Source organism: Saccopteryx bilineata, chromosome 2 (assembly GCF_036850765.1).
Source record: "Saccopteryx bilineata isolate mSacBil1 chromosome 2, mSacBil1_pri_phased_curated, whole genome shotgun sequence".
In the NCBI taxonomy this organism is placed as follows: domain Eukaryota; kingdom Metazoa; phylum Chordata; class Mammalia; order Chiroptera; family Emballonuridae; genus Saccopteryx; species Saccopteryx bilineata.
The window spans coordinates 166,369,068-166,382,265 of record NC_089491.1 but is presented as its reverse complement, the minus strand read 5'-3'; positions in this window follow the sequence as shown (position 1 = coordinate 166,382,265).

Genomic DNA, 13,198 nt, shown 5'->3' with positions numbered 1-13,198 from the left:
TGGTTTTTTTACTTTAAAATAAGATATGTGCAGTGTGCATAGGGATTTGTTCATAGTTTTTTTTTATAGTCCAGCCCTCCAACAGTCTGAGGGACAGTGAACTGACCCCTGTGTAAAAAGTTTGGGGACCCCTGGTGTAGAGCAACAAAAAAGAGCAATGAAATAAAGATAAAATAACTAAAATTCAGAATAAAAATTAGTTTCAAAAACCCACTGGCAAACCAAAAGAGGTTTTGCCCATTTAGAAATTATAGGGTAAGGATAGTATTAAAAATTGAAACTTTACTTTAGAAAAATCTTAAAGAAGAGAAAAAGAATTTAGAAATTATCAAACCATAGGTGTAGTCCATGCTAGTTAATTGGCAATTTCTTAAATTAAATTGCAACTCCAGAAGGAGTGATAGTATCATAAGTAATAGGATTATAGGGAATAAAATTAAAAATAAGCTCTCCATGTGTTGGGAATTATGGTTTCTTGCCCTCACTGGTGTAAAAATGAGGAAAAGTTTAAACACTCTCCCATAGGCAGAGAGGGCGTTGGAGTCTCTTCAAGTCTATCAGTTATGTTAAAGACATGAAGTTCATAAGGAAGACCCACAGCATTAAGCAAAATAGTGTTCGAGTCCTGCTTAGGAGAAGTCCCATTGTCTTGCTAAGGGGCTTGACTGCAAAAACAAAAAAAAGGTAAAAGCAGCAAGCTCTCAGTTGTTGGAGTCTGCTTCTTCCTCAAGCATCCACCCACCCCTCATGATTGAAATTACTGTTAAGTCAAAAAAAAGTTAATATCTCATTGCCAGCTGGGTAGTTTATACCAAGAATCCCTTATTGTATGAAAGTATTTTTCATGTTAAAATGTATGTGTTGTTTAAAATGCCTTTTGTTAATTCTCTTATTTGCTATTTTATAGCCTTGTGATATTGAAATCTTAGTCTAAATATTGGAAGTTGTTAATAATGCCCTTTTATGTAATGTTTAGTTCATTATTATTTTGAAACAATATTGTTCAATACTAAGTCATATCTTGGAATTCTTGCAAATCTATTTTTATCATGCTTTTGTTAAAATTTCCTTTAAATGCTAATGTACTGAATCATTTAGCAGTGAAGAGATTCTGGAATTCTAAAAGAGACACACCAAACCTATTATACAAAAGCAATGTTATTCCAAGAGTTTATATCGATACAAAAGGGCTCTCAAGCCCCTCAGTGAGATCTTCTGAGCATGGCTTTTAAGGTCTATAATGGCCAAGGGAGTAACAGAAAAGGCAAACAAGGCCCAAAAGAGGTCAGGAAATACCAGCTTTTGGCATATGCTCTTAAAGGCTCCAGCACCCAGAAAGGGCTTCATAGAATTCCAGCAGGGCCCTGCTCCAGAATGGAAAAAAAGGTCATTGAACTGAAGCCTGCCAGGCTTCTTGGCCCCACTGGAGGACATGTCTTTGCTGTGGAAAGAGGGACACAAGAAAATAAGCTGCCCCCTTGCTCCATGGAGGGAGGGCTCAGTCTCTTCTAGCCCTGTTCCAGCTACCTGTGACCTGACCTTGCGCAGCATGCTGGGAACTGCCACTGAAGGCCCAAGGACATTGTTCACAAGCCTAAGGTATTTCTTCCTAGTAGCAGATAAACTGATCTCATTTCTTGTGAACACAAGGGCCATCTACTATGCCTTGCCTGAATATTTGAGTTTTATTTATCCTTGTAGATCTCTACTGTGGGTATTGACAGTCCAATTTTGTTGCTTTATTTAATGTATAGTGTCTCCTTTATTCCTCTTGTTTCAATGCCCCATGCCTATTGTAGGCTGGGACCTGTTCCTAATTCCAGCTAGAAGCAGTGGTCACTAAGACTTAAACTCTAGCTGCAAAGTGTAGAAATGTGACGAAACTTTAATGCCTTATGGACTTTCCTGAATATGTGTAACTCTTGTTCTTTAGGACATTTCTCAGACTTAGTGAAATTATGTTAACATGTGAAAAACATTTGTGACTGTAAGAATTTTATTTTGAACGCTGTTATATTAGTTAGAATTTTATTTTGTTTAATAATCTAGTAGGCTTTAGTCATTTTATTCTATTAAGATGCTTGTTACAGTATTTGTTAACATTTGAATTTTATTGTTAATTGTATATTTCTCCAGTCTGCCTCAAAATTGGAACATAGTAATTCAAATGAATAGATGCCACTCAGAACCAGTGGGGTCTTGGTACCCTTATTGACAAAAGTATATTCAAAACCAATTAGAAAAAGAATTTGGCCAGTAGAAAAGAAATCCAATATTAATTAGAAGCTAAATTTGAAGCTACATAGTGCCTACAGGTACCCATAGGTTCAAGGCGAATAAATTGCATAAATCAAATAGTAAAAAAATGTAACCACCCTTCCCCTAAGTAGTTTCAGGATTTACAGGTTACTCAGCAAACTGTTCAAAGATTGTCCAAAAGGCACTTTCAGCATTACATCACCCAAGGACTAACTTTCACATGACAGGTCCACACACCGTGATCCTGACTACTTCCACTGCTGCTAAGGTAGACAAATGGCATGCCTTCTTTCATCCACAAACCTGAAGTTGGTTTGTCTATGTATGGTGAATGTATGAAGAAACTCACTAAGGATTCCTTTTTTATCAGACTCTGGGAAAAGGGAAACTAGGGTAAAACAAAAGCCAACTTAATTGTAACTAAATGTGAAGATTTTTAAAATCAAGAGTTCTGACTAGAAAGGTTTGTATGGTTTAAAAATAGAAGGTATAAGGTATAGAAATACTTTTGAAAGAAAAAAAAAAGGAAAAAGCAAGTTGTTATGAAAGCCAGTTATTTCTGGATTAAAAAGTTAATGAAAGTTGAAGGTTTATGTAAGTTGCAGAAGGTTTGTGCAGGTTATAGAAGGTTTGTAGAAAAAAAATTTAAACAGTCAGAAAACTGGGGGTTTTTTTTGCCTGACTAGGCAGTGGCGCAGTGGATAGAGCATTGGACTGGGATGTAGAGGACCCAGGTTCAAGACCCCGAGATTGCCAGCTTGAGTGAGGGCTCATCTGGTTTGAGGAAAAGCCCACCAGCTTGAACCTAAGGTCGCTGGCTCCAGCAAGGGGTTACTCGGTCTGCTGAAAGCCTACGGTCAAGGTACATATGAGAAAGCAGTCAATGAACAACTGAGGTGTTGCAACGCACAATGAAAAACTAATGATTGATGCTTCTCATCTATCTTCGTTCCTGTCTCTGTCCATGTCTATCCCTCTCTCTGATTCACTCTCTGTCTCTGTAAAAAATAAATAAATAAAAATTAAAAAACACAAACTTAAAAAAAAAAAGAAAACTGGTTTTTGAAGAATGTTTAATTAGTCACCCTAGCTAACAATCCTATTGTCTGTGGCAATTAGTCCTCTTACTTTAATATTATTTTGTACCATGTTTAATCAATTTTATAGCAAGGTTTGTTTCTGTCTGTTAAATACCTGTTACATGTTAGAAGTTAATATTCCTAGACAACAGCCTCATACTCTTCAGTAAATCAAGTCAAGGATTTGACTTAGGAAATAAAACCAGTGGGGATGTTGTCAGGTACCAAAAGGCTGAACATTGATATTGATATTCTGGGAGGAAAGATTAGGCTTTCCTATCAGGCTTTCCTGTCTTATTCCTCCTTTAGGAAGGGGAGAGAGAAGAATGTAGAAGTTTCTGGCTTGCAAGAACAATGGGTCATTCAGTTTTAAATCTAAAATAAAGGATAACTTACAAACTTTTTCTCTTTCAATGGGAGACAGCATTTACATACCACCTTGCATTGACTATAGTTCCTCCCCCTTCCTGGAATCTTGAGGGTAAAAGACCTCTAGGCTAGTGAGGGAAGATAAACCCTGAAAGATTTGTAAATATCTTTGATTGTGTTATCTTGAGTGTCTTAATGTTTCTGTGTATCTCCTAAACAAATGTTGCTAGCTTGTACCATGATGTCATGCTCTCCCCTGCCCATGTGTAAACAAGGGTATATAAATAGCCCCTAAACTATTTTTGAGACTGCACTATTTGGGCCTGCAGATGCCTCATGTTAGCCATATGTGGCCGGTATATTAATAAATTTCCCCCTCTAATAAAACTCTTCAAGGCCTGACCTGTGGTGACGCAGTGGATGGAGCGTTGACGAGGAACGTTGAGGTCACCGGTTCAAAACCCTGGGCTTGATTGGTCAAGGCACATATGGGAGTGGATGCTTCCTGCTCCTCCCCCCTTTTCTCTCTCTCTGTCTCTCCTCTCTAAAATGAATAAATAAATAAAAATAATTTAAAAACACTGAACTTGAAAAAAAACGACTTAAAAAAAGACAATCATTCCTTTTTTTGTTATTTTTAATTATTTATTTATTTACTTTTAAATACTTTTATTTTTTTAATGGGGCGACATCAATAAATCAGGATACATATATTCAAAGATAACAAGTCCAGGTTATCTTGTCGTTCAATTATGTTGCTTACCCATCACCCAAAGTCAGATTGTCTTCTGTCAACTTCTATCTAGTTTCTTTGTGCTCCTCCTCCTCCCCCTTTCCTTCTCCCTTTCCCCCATCCCTCCATAACCACCACACTCTTATCAATGTCTCTTAGTTTCACTTTTATGTCCCACCTATGTATGGAATAATGCAGTTCCTGTTTTTCTCTGATTTACTTATTTCACTTCGTATCATGTTATCAAGATCCCACAATTTTGCTGTAAATGATCCGATGTCATAATTTCTTATGGCTGAGTAGTATTCCATAGTGTATATGTGCCACATCTTCTTTATCCAGTCATCTATTGACAAGCTTTTTGGTTGTTCCATATCCTGGCCACTGTGAACAATGCTGAAATGAACATGGGGCTGCATGTGTCTTTACATATCAATGTTTCTGAGTTTTTGGGGTATATACCCAGTAGAGGGATTGCTGGGTCATAAGGTAGTTCTATTTTCAGTTTTTTGAGGAACCACCATACTTTCTTCCATAATGGTTGTATTACTTTACATTCCCACCAACAGTGTATGAGGGTTCCGTTTTCTCCACAGCCTTTCCAACATTTGCTATTACCTGCCTTGTTAATAATAGCTCATCTAACAGGTGTGAGGTGGTATCTCATTGCAGTTTTGATTTGCATTTCTCTAATACCTAAAGAAGATGAGCATCTTTTCATATATCTGTTGGCCATTTGTACTTCCTTCTGGGAGAAGTGTCTGTTCATGTCCTCTTCCCATTTTTTATTGGATTGTTTCTTTGATTGTTGTTGAGTTTTATGAGTTCTTTGTATATATTGGATATTAGGCCCTTATCTGAGCTGTTGTTTGAAAATATCATTTCCCATTTAGTTGGCTTTCTGTTTATTTTGTTATCAGTTTCTCTTGCTGAGCAAAAACTTCTTAGTCTGATGTAGTCTCATTCACTAATTTTTGCCTTCACTTTTCTTGCCATTGGAGTCAAATTCATAAAATGCTCTTTAAAACCCAGGTCCATGAGTTTAGTACCTATGTCTCCTTCTATGTACTTTATTGTTTCAGGTCTTATGTTTAGATCTTTGATCCATTTTGAGTTAACTTTAGTACAGGGGGACAAACTGTAGTCCAGTTTCATTCTTTTGCATGAGGCTTTCCAGTTTTCCCAGCACCATTTATTGAAGAGGCTTTCTTTTCTTTATTGTGTGTTCTTGGCCCATTTATCAAAAATTATTTGACTATATATATGTGGTTTTATTTCTGGACTTTCTATTCTGTTCCATTGTTCTGAGTGTCTATTTTTCTGCCAATACCATGCTGTTTTGATTGTCGTGGCCCTATAATATAGTTTGAAGTCAGGTATTGTAATGCCCCCAGCTTCATTCTTTTTCTTTAGGATTGCTTTGGCTATGCAGAGTTTTTTATAGTTCCATATAAATCTGATGATTTTTTGCTCTATTTCTTTAAAAAATGTCACTGGAATTTTGATGGAAATTGCATTAAATTTGTATATTGCTTTGGGTAATATGGCCATCTTGATTATATTTATTCTTCCTAACCAAGAACAAGGAATATTCTTCCATCTCATTATATCTTTTTCGATTTCCCTTAACAATGGTTTATAGTTTTCATTATATAAGTCCTTTACATTCTTTGTTATGTTTATTCCTAAGTATTTTAATTTATTGTTGCAATTGTGAAAAGGATTACTCTTTTGAGTTCGTTCTCAGTTGTTTCATTGTTGGCATATAGAAAGGCTATTGACTTCTGTATGTTAATTTTGTATCCTGCGACCTTACTGTATTGGCTTATTGTTTCTAGTAGTCTTTTTGTGGATTCTTTGGGGTTTTCGATGTATAGGATCATATCATCTGCAAAAAGTGATAGCTTTACTTCTTCTTTTCCAATATGGATGCCTTTTATTTGTCTTGTCTGATTGCTCTGGCTAGAACATCTAGTACCACATTAAATAAAACTGGAGAGAGTGGACAACCATGTCTTGTTCCTGATTTAAGGGGGAAAGCATTCAGTTTAGTGCCATTTAATATGATGTTAGCTGATGGTTTGTCATATATGGCCTTTATCATGTTGAGATATTTTCCTTCTATACCCATTTTGTTGAGAGTCTTACACATAAAATTGTGTTGTATTTTATCAAAAGCCTTTTCTGCGTCTATTGAAAAGATCATGTGGTTTTTGTTCTTTGTTTTGTTCATATGGTATATTATGTTAACCATTTTATGTATGTTGAACCATCCTTGAGATTCTGGGATGAATCCCACTTGATCATGATGTATTATTTTTTTAATATGTTGTTGTATTCGATCTGCTAGTATTTTGTTTAGTATTTTAGCATTTGTATTCATTAGAGATATTGGTCTGTAGTTTTATTTTTTTGTGCCATTCTTGCCTGGTTTTGGTATAAGGGTTATGTTGAACTCATAAAATGTGATTGGAAGTATTGCTTCTTCTTCAACTTTTTGGAAGACTTTAAGTAGAATAGGAACCAAGTCTTCTTTGAATGTTTGATAAAATTCGCTGGTATAACCATCAGGGCCTGGACTTTTATTTTTGGGGAGGTTTTTAATGTTTTTTTCTATTTCTTCTCTATTAATAGGTCTGTTTAGGCTTTTGCTTCTTCTTGACTCAGTCTAGGAAGGTTGTATTGTTCTAGGAATTTATCCATTTCCTCTAGATTGTTGAATTTAGTGGCATAAAGTTTTTCATAGTATTCTACAATAATTCTTTGTATATCTACGGTGTCCGTGGTGATTTCTCCTCTTTCATTTTGGATTTTGTTTATATGAGTTCTTTCTCTTTTTTCCTTGGTAAGTCTTGCCAAGGGTTTGTCAATTTTGTTGATCTTTTCAAAGAACCAGCTCTTTGTTCTATTAATTTTTTCTATAGTTTTACTGTTCTCTATTTCGTTTATTTCTGCTCTGATTTTTATTATCTCCTTTCTTTGGCTGGTTTTGGGTTGTCTTTGTTCTTCTTTTTCTAGTTCCTTAAGGTGTGAAGTTAAGTGGTTCACTTGGGCTCTCTCTTGTTTGTTCATATATGCCTGAAGTGATATGAACTTCCTTCTTATCACTGCTTTTGCTGCATCCCATAGATTCTGGTATGTCGTATTGTCATTTTCATTAGTCTGTATATATCTTTTGATCTCTGCACTTATTTCTTCTTTGACCCATTCATTTTTTAAAAGTATGTTGTTTAGTTTCCACATTTTTGTGGGATTTTTTTCCTCCTTTTTGCAGTTGAATTCTAGTTTCAAGGCTTTATGATCAGAAAATATGCTTGGTACAACTTCAATTTTTCTGAATTTGCTGATGTTGTTTTTGTGGCCCAACATATGGTCAATTCTTGAGAATGATCCATGTACACTGGAGTAAAATGTATCCTCAGTCACTTTGGGATGAAATGTCCTGTAGATGTCTATCATATCCAGGTGCTCTAGTGTTTTGTTTAAGGCCACTATGTCTTTGTTGATTCTCTGTTTGGATGACCGATCTAAAGCCGTCAGCGGTGTATTGAGGTCTCCAAGTATGATTGTATTTTTGTCAGTTTTTGTTTTAAGGTCAATAAGTAGTTGTCTTATATATTTTGGTGCTCCTTGGTTTGGTGCATATATATTAAGAATTGTTATGTCTTCTTGATTCAGTGTCCCCTTAGCTATTATGAAATGGCCATTTTTGTCTCTGAGTACTTCTGTTGTCTTGTAGTCAGCATTATCAGATATGAGTATTGCTACACCTGCTTTTTTCTGGATGTTATTTGCTTGGAGTATTTTTTCCAGCCTTTCACTTTGAATTTGTTTTTATCCTTGTTACTTAGATGAGTTTCCTGTAGGCAGCATACAGTTGGATTTTCTTTTTTTTTTTTTTTTTTTTTGCATTTTTTTTTTTTTTTTTTTTTCTGAAGCTGGAAACAGGGAGAGACAGTCAGACAGACTCCCGCATGCGCCCGACCGGGATCCACCCGGCACGCCCACCATGGGGCTACGCTCTGCCCACCAGGGGGCGATGCTCTGCCCATCCCGGGCGTCGCCATGTTGCGACCAGAGCCACTCTAGCGCCTGAGGCAGAGGCCACAGAGCCATCCCCAGCGCCCGGGCCATCTTTGCTCCAATGGAGCCTTGGCTGCGGGAGGGGAAGAGAGAGACAGAGAGGAAGGCGCGGCGGAGGGGTGGAGAAGCAAATGGGCGCTTCTCCTATGTGCCCTGGCCGGGAATCGAACCCGGGTCCTCCGCACGCTAGGCCGATGCTCTACCGCTGAGCCAACCGGCCAGGGCTTGGATTTTCTTTTTTAATCCATTCTGCTACTCTGTGTCTTTTTATTGGTGAGTTTAATTCGTTTACATTTAGTATAATTATTGACATTTGTGAGTTTTCTATTGCCATTTTATAGATTGCTTTCTGTTAGGTTTGTGTCTTGTTTGATCGTTCTCTTTCATTTTGCTATCTTTTGTTTTTATTTGGTAGTATTCCATACATCTTTCCTCTGTTGCTATCTTTTTTATCTCATGTGCTTCTGTGGTGGTTTTTCAATGGTGGTTACCTTTAAGTAATAAAAAGGGTTCCTACCCTGTTCATTGTAGCACACTATTTTGTGAGTACGTTTGTACTCCATCGTCCTTTGCTACTGTTAATCTCCATTCTCTCCCCTCTTTCTTTTTGTTGTTGTCACAGTTTAAATTTGGTTTTATTGTGTTCTTCTTGGAGCTTTTACTTGTGGCTTTATTTATTTATTTACTTATTTATTTATTTGGTGTTCTTTGTATCTGATTGGAGAACCTCCTTTAGTAATTCCTGGAGTGGGGGTTTTCTGATGATAAATTTCCTCATCTTTTCTGTATCTGTGAAGGTTTTTATTTCTCCTTCATATTTGAAAGATAGCTTTGATGGGTATAGTATTCATGGCTGAAAGTTCCTCTCTTTCAGGACTTTAAATATTGGGGTCCACTCTCTTCTAGCTTGTAGAGTTTCTGCTGAGAAATCTGATAATAATCTAATGGGCCTTCCTTTATATGTTGTATTCTTCTTTTCCCTGGCTGTCTTGAGAATTTTTTCTTTGCTGTTGGTTTGTGCCAATTTCATTATGATGTGCCTTGGAGTAGGTTTGTTGGGTTAAGAAAACTCGGAGTTCTGTTTGCTTCATGAATTTGAGGCTTTAGTTCTTTCCACAGGCTTGGGAAGTTCTCATCTATAATTTGTTTGAGTATGTTCTCCATTTCATTTTCTCTCTCTTCTCCTTCTGATATACCTATTCTTCTTATGTTATTCTTTCTGATGGAGTCAAATAATTCTTGTAGGGCTATCTCATTTTTTTTAATTTTTGAGTCTCTTTCTTCTTCTCTCTGTTGTGCCTCAAGTTGCTTGTCTTCTATTTCACTAATCCTCTCTTCTATCTGGCCTGTTCTATTAACTAAGCTTGTTACCTCGTTTTTCAGCTCGTGAATTGAGTTTTTCATCTCTGTTTGTTTTTATAGTTTCAATTTCCTTGGACATATATTCTTTGTGTTCATTGAGTTGTTTTCTGAGCTCCCTAAATTGCCTTTCTGTGTTTTATTGTATATCTCGGAGGATTTTTAGGATTTCTATCTTGAATTCTGTGTCATTTAGCTCCACGGTTTCCAATATATTAAATTTTTTCTCCATAGATTTTTCCTCATCTATCTGTGTTACCTCTCTTTCTTTTGTATCCATGATATTCGATTTTCTCTTCCTTAATGGCATCTGAGGGTGGTTTTGTTGATAGTATTAATGAGATTTAATAAAAAATAAAAAGTTAAAAAAATAAAAAATTGAAAAAAGTTTTGTTTTTTTAAAATTAATAATGAAATAAAGAAAAAGAAAATAAAATAAAAATTAAAAAAAAAATTAAAATTTTTTTTAAAAAAGGAAATTTTCCCCCCCTCCTTTTTTCCTCTCCTCACCTCTCCCCTCTTTCTTGAGAAAATCTTGTGGTGAACTGTGAATTATATTGTATGTAATAGAACAAACAATGCCTGTAATAGAGGGCCTGAATTGGGGAAAAGTAATAAAGGGGCAAAAAATAAATAAATATATAAAAATAAAAAAAAATTTTTTAAAGGGGTCGTATGTACCCACAAAAAGCAAATAATGAAAAAATTTGGATCAAGAATAAAATGATTTGCATTTAGGTGTTGGTTGACTAAGAGTTATGATGAGAGGAATAAGAGGGAAACAGAAAAATGGGGGGATAAATTAAAAAATTACTATTGTATTTAATGGAATAAGAGCTTGATAAAATGGAGAGCGAGGGGTGGGAGCACTGCTAGTTAGTTAAAAAGGTGAAGTAAAAACTCCCCAAAATGCCAAACTCAAACATAAGTTTGAGTCCCAGTTAAGATAATTTGTTTGTTATTGAGGTTTGAATGAGAGGAGATGTAAAGGAGAAAGGAAGAAACTAATATAGAGTGAGAAAAGAAAGAGAGAGAGAGAAGAAAAAGAGGGAACCACTGAAACAAGAAAAAAGAAAAAAGAGGAGAGAGAGAGAGAGTTAAGGGTTTTGGAATGCAACCCTCATAGAGAGAAAGGAAGAGGAAAGAAAAGATATTGGGAGATGTAACACTTATGGGTAGTGTAGTTCAAGGAGAGGAGAGAGTAAGACCGGTAGAGAGTTAAATGACCAAATTGGAGGAGGAAAAAAAAAATCAAGGATGAATATAAGAGAAACAAACGAACAAATATAATAAAATGGGATAGGTTATAAAGTCTGCAGAGTATTCTTGATTTTGAGAGGTTATCTTCTTGCTTTTTCTTTTCTCTCCCTCTTCCTAGTCGGTGATTCTGTACCCCAGGTTCTGCCCCTTTGGCATGCTCAGGTAGAGGTTTGCAGTTGATAAGTCTCTATGGCGATGTCATGTATTGAGCTTTAGTCACGTTGGCAGTTGAGGCTCATTAGCATTTATAGGCTCCGACAGTGAGAGAGTTCGTGTTCCTGGAGCCTCTCTCCTAGTCTTTCCTTCCTCAATTAGTAGCCTGATAATCCAGCTATGGGGTTGCTGCTGCCTCTGCCTGGATAGTAAGAGGCTCAAAGAGCTGGCCACTCCCCACTCTATTCCCACTGAGCACAGGGCTCTGGGTAAGGCTCAGTCAGTCAGAGCTGCTAGCATAATTAGCCGGGGCTTCAACCCACTCAAAGACCTCTGGCTCTGCCACTCTGTCTGGTAACACGGGCAGGCACCCACTCCCGGGCGCTTGGAGGAAACCCTCGCTCACTATCTGTGTGCGTAGACTAGGATGTCCGGCCGTAAGTCTTGCCCCCTGAGTGAAACCCCCCGCCCGCCCTGAAAAGTTCCAGTGCTGGAATTGGCTCTCGCTCCATCCCCGTGAGCGGCTTTTTCTAGGCACTGGGGCAGCCTGAGATTCCACTTTCGGCCCACACAAAGGCCCTTAACTCTGCCCCTCTGTGGGATAACACGAGTTCCCACTCCTGAGGTGCTGGAAGGAGTCTCTTGCCCACTCTCCGTGTGCACTGACCAGGATATCAGGCCAGCCGACTCACCCTCTGAGTGAAACCCCTCCCACTAGTTCCAGTGTTGGAATTAGTTCTCGCTCCCTTCCCATGCGCGGCTCCCTCAGGGTGCTGGGGCGGCCTCAGATTCCGCTTTTTGGCCCACACAAAGGCCCCTGAGTCTGCCCCTCTGTGAGATAACACGGGCAGGCACTGCCGAGGCACTCGGAGGAATCTCTTGCTCACTATCTGCACGCGCAGACCAGGATATCAGACCAGCGGCCTCACCCTCTGAATGAAACCCCCTCCTGCACGGAAAAGTTCCAGCGTTGGAATTAGTTCTCACTCCCTCCCCATGCGCGGCTCCTTCAGGGTGCTGGGGCAGCCCAGAGATTCCACTTTTGGCCCACACAAATGCCTCTGACTCTGCCTTTCTGTGGGACAACACGGGCACACACTCCCGGGGCTTTGGAAGGAATCTCTCGCCCACTATCTGCGCGCACCAACCAGGAGATCAGGTGAAATGGCTGCCCCGCTTGTCTTTCTTTGTCTGGGTTTGGCGCGAGTGTTAGCTGTATTGCCTGGGTTGTCACAGGAACAGTTTTTCCTCGGCTTGGATCTCCATGCCACAGCCTGGTTCGGCCGTTTGTGCCGTGGCCTGGATCTATTCACCCCCTTTGCTCGCCTTAGTTTCTATATTCTCAGTTTCCAGTGAAAGCCGCCCTGTTTAGGTTAGTGAGGAAGGCGGAGCATTTCTTACTCCCTATTTCCTTCAGGGTTTGGTTATATATTTAGCCAATTTTTCGCTCGATCATACCTTCGGGTGTATTGCGAAACATCTGGAGGCTCCAAGGATAGGTTTTTCTGTTTCTGGTTGAAGATCTTGTTGAGTTTTGGGGGAGATTTATCAGTATCGCTTCCTACCCCGCCATTACTCTGATGTCATCGACAATCATGCTTTGAAAAAAAAAACCTCTTAAAAATTTATCTGGACTGTGTGTCTCTATGGGAATTCAATGAAATGAGGTACAGTGCCTTTCAGAATTTGGGGTGCTGTACTTTATAACAACTATAACATTATACTACTGTAACTGTGAGGTCACATATTTTCCAAAGATTCTTTTTTTGTGTGATTTTATTACCTTTGGAGCAGGATGTATGTTATGTTACCTATTAAATGTTGTGTGCCTGATACTTTAAAAGCCCAATATTCAAAATGCCATTTTGGATCAAGAATGTGCCAGCTTGAGAATATGTGGCAT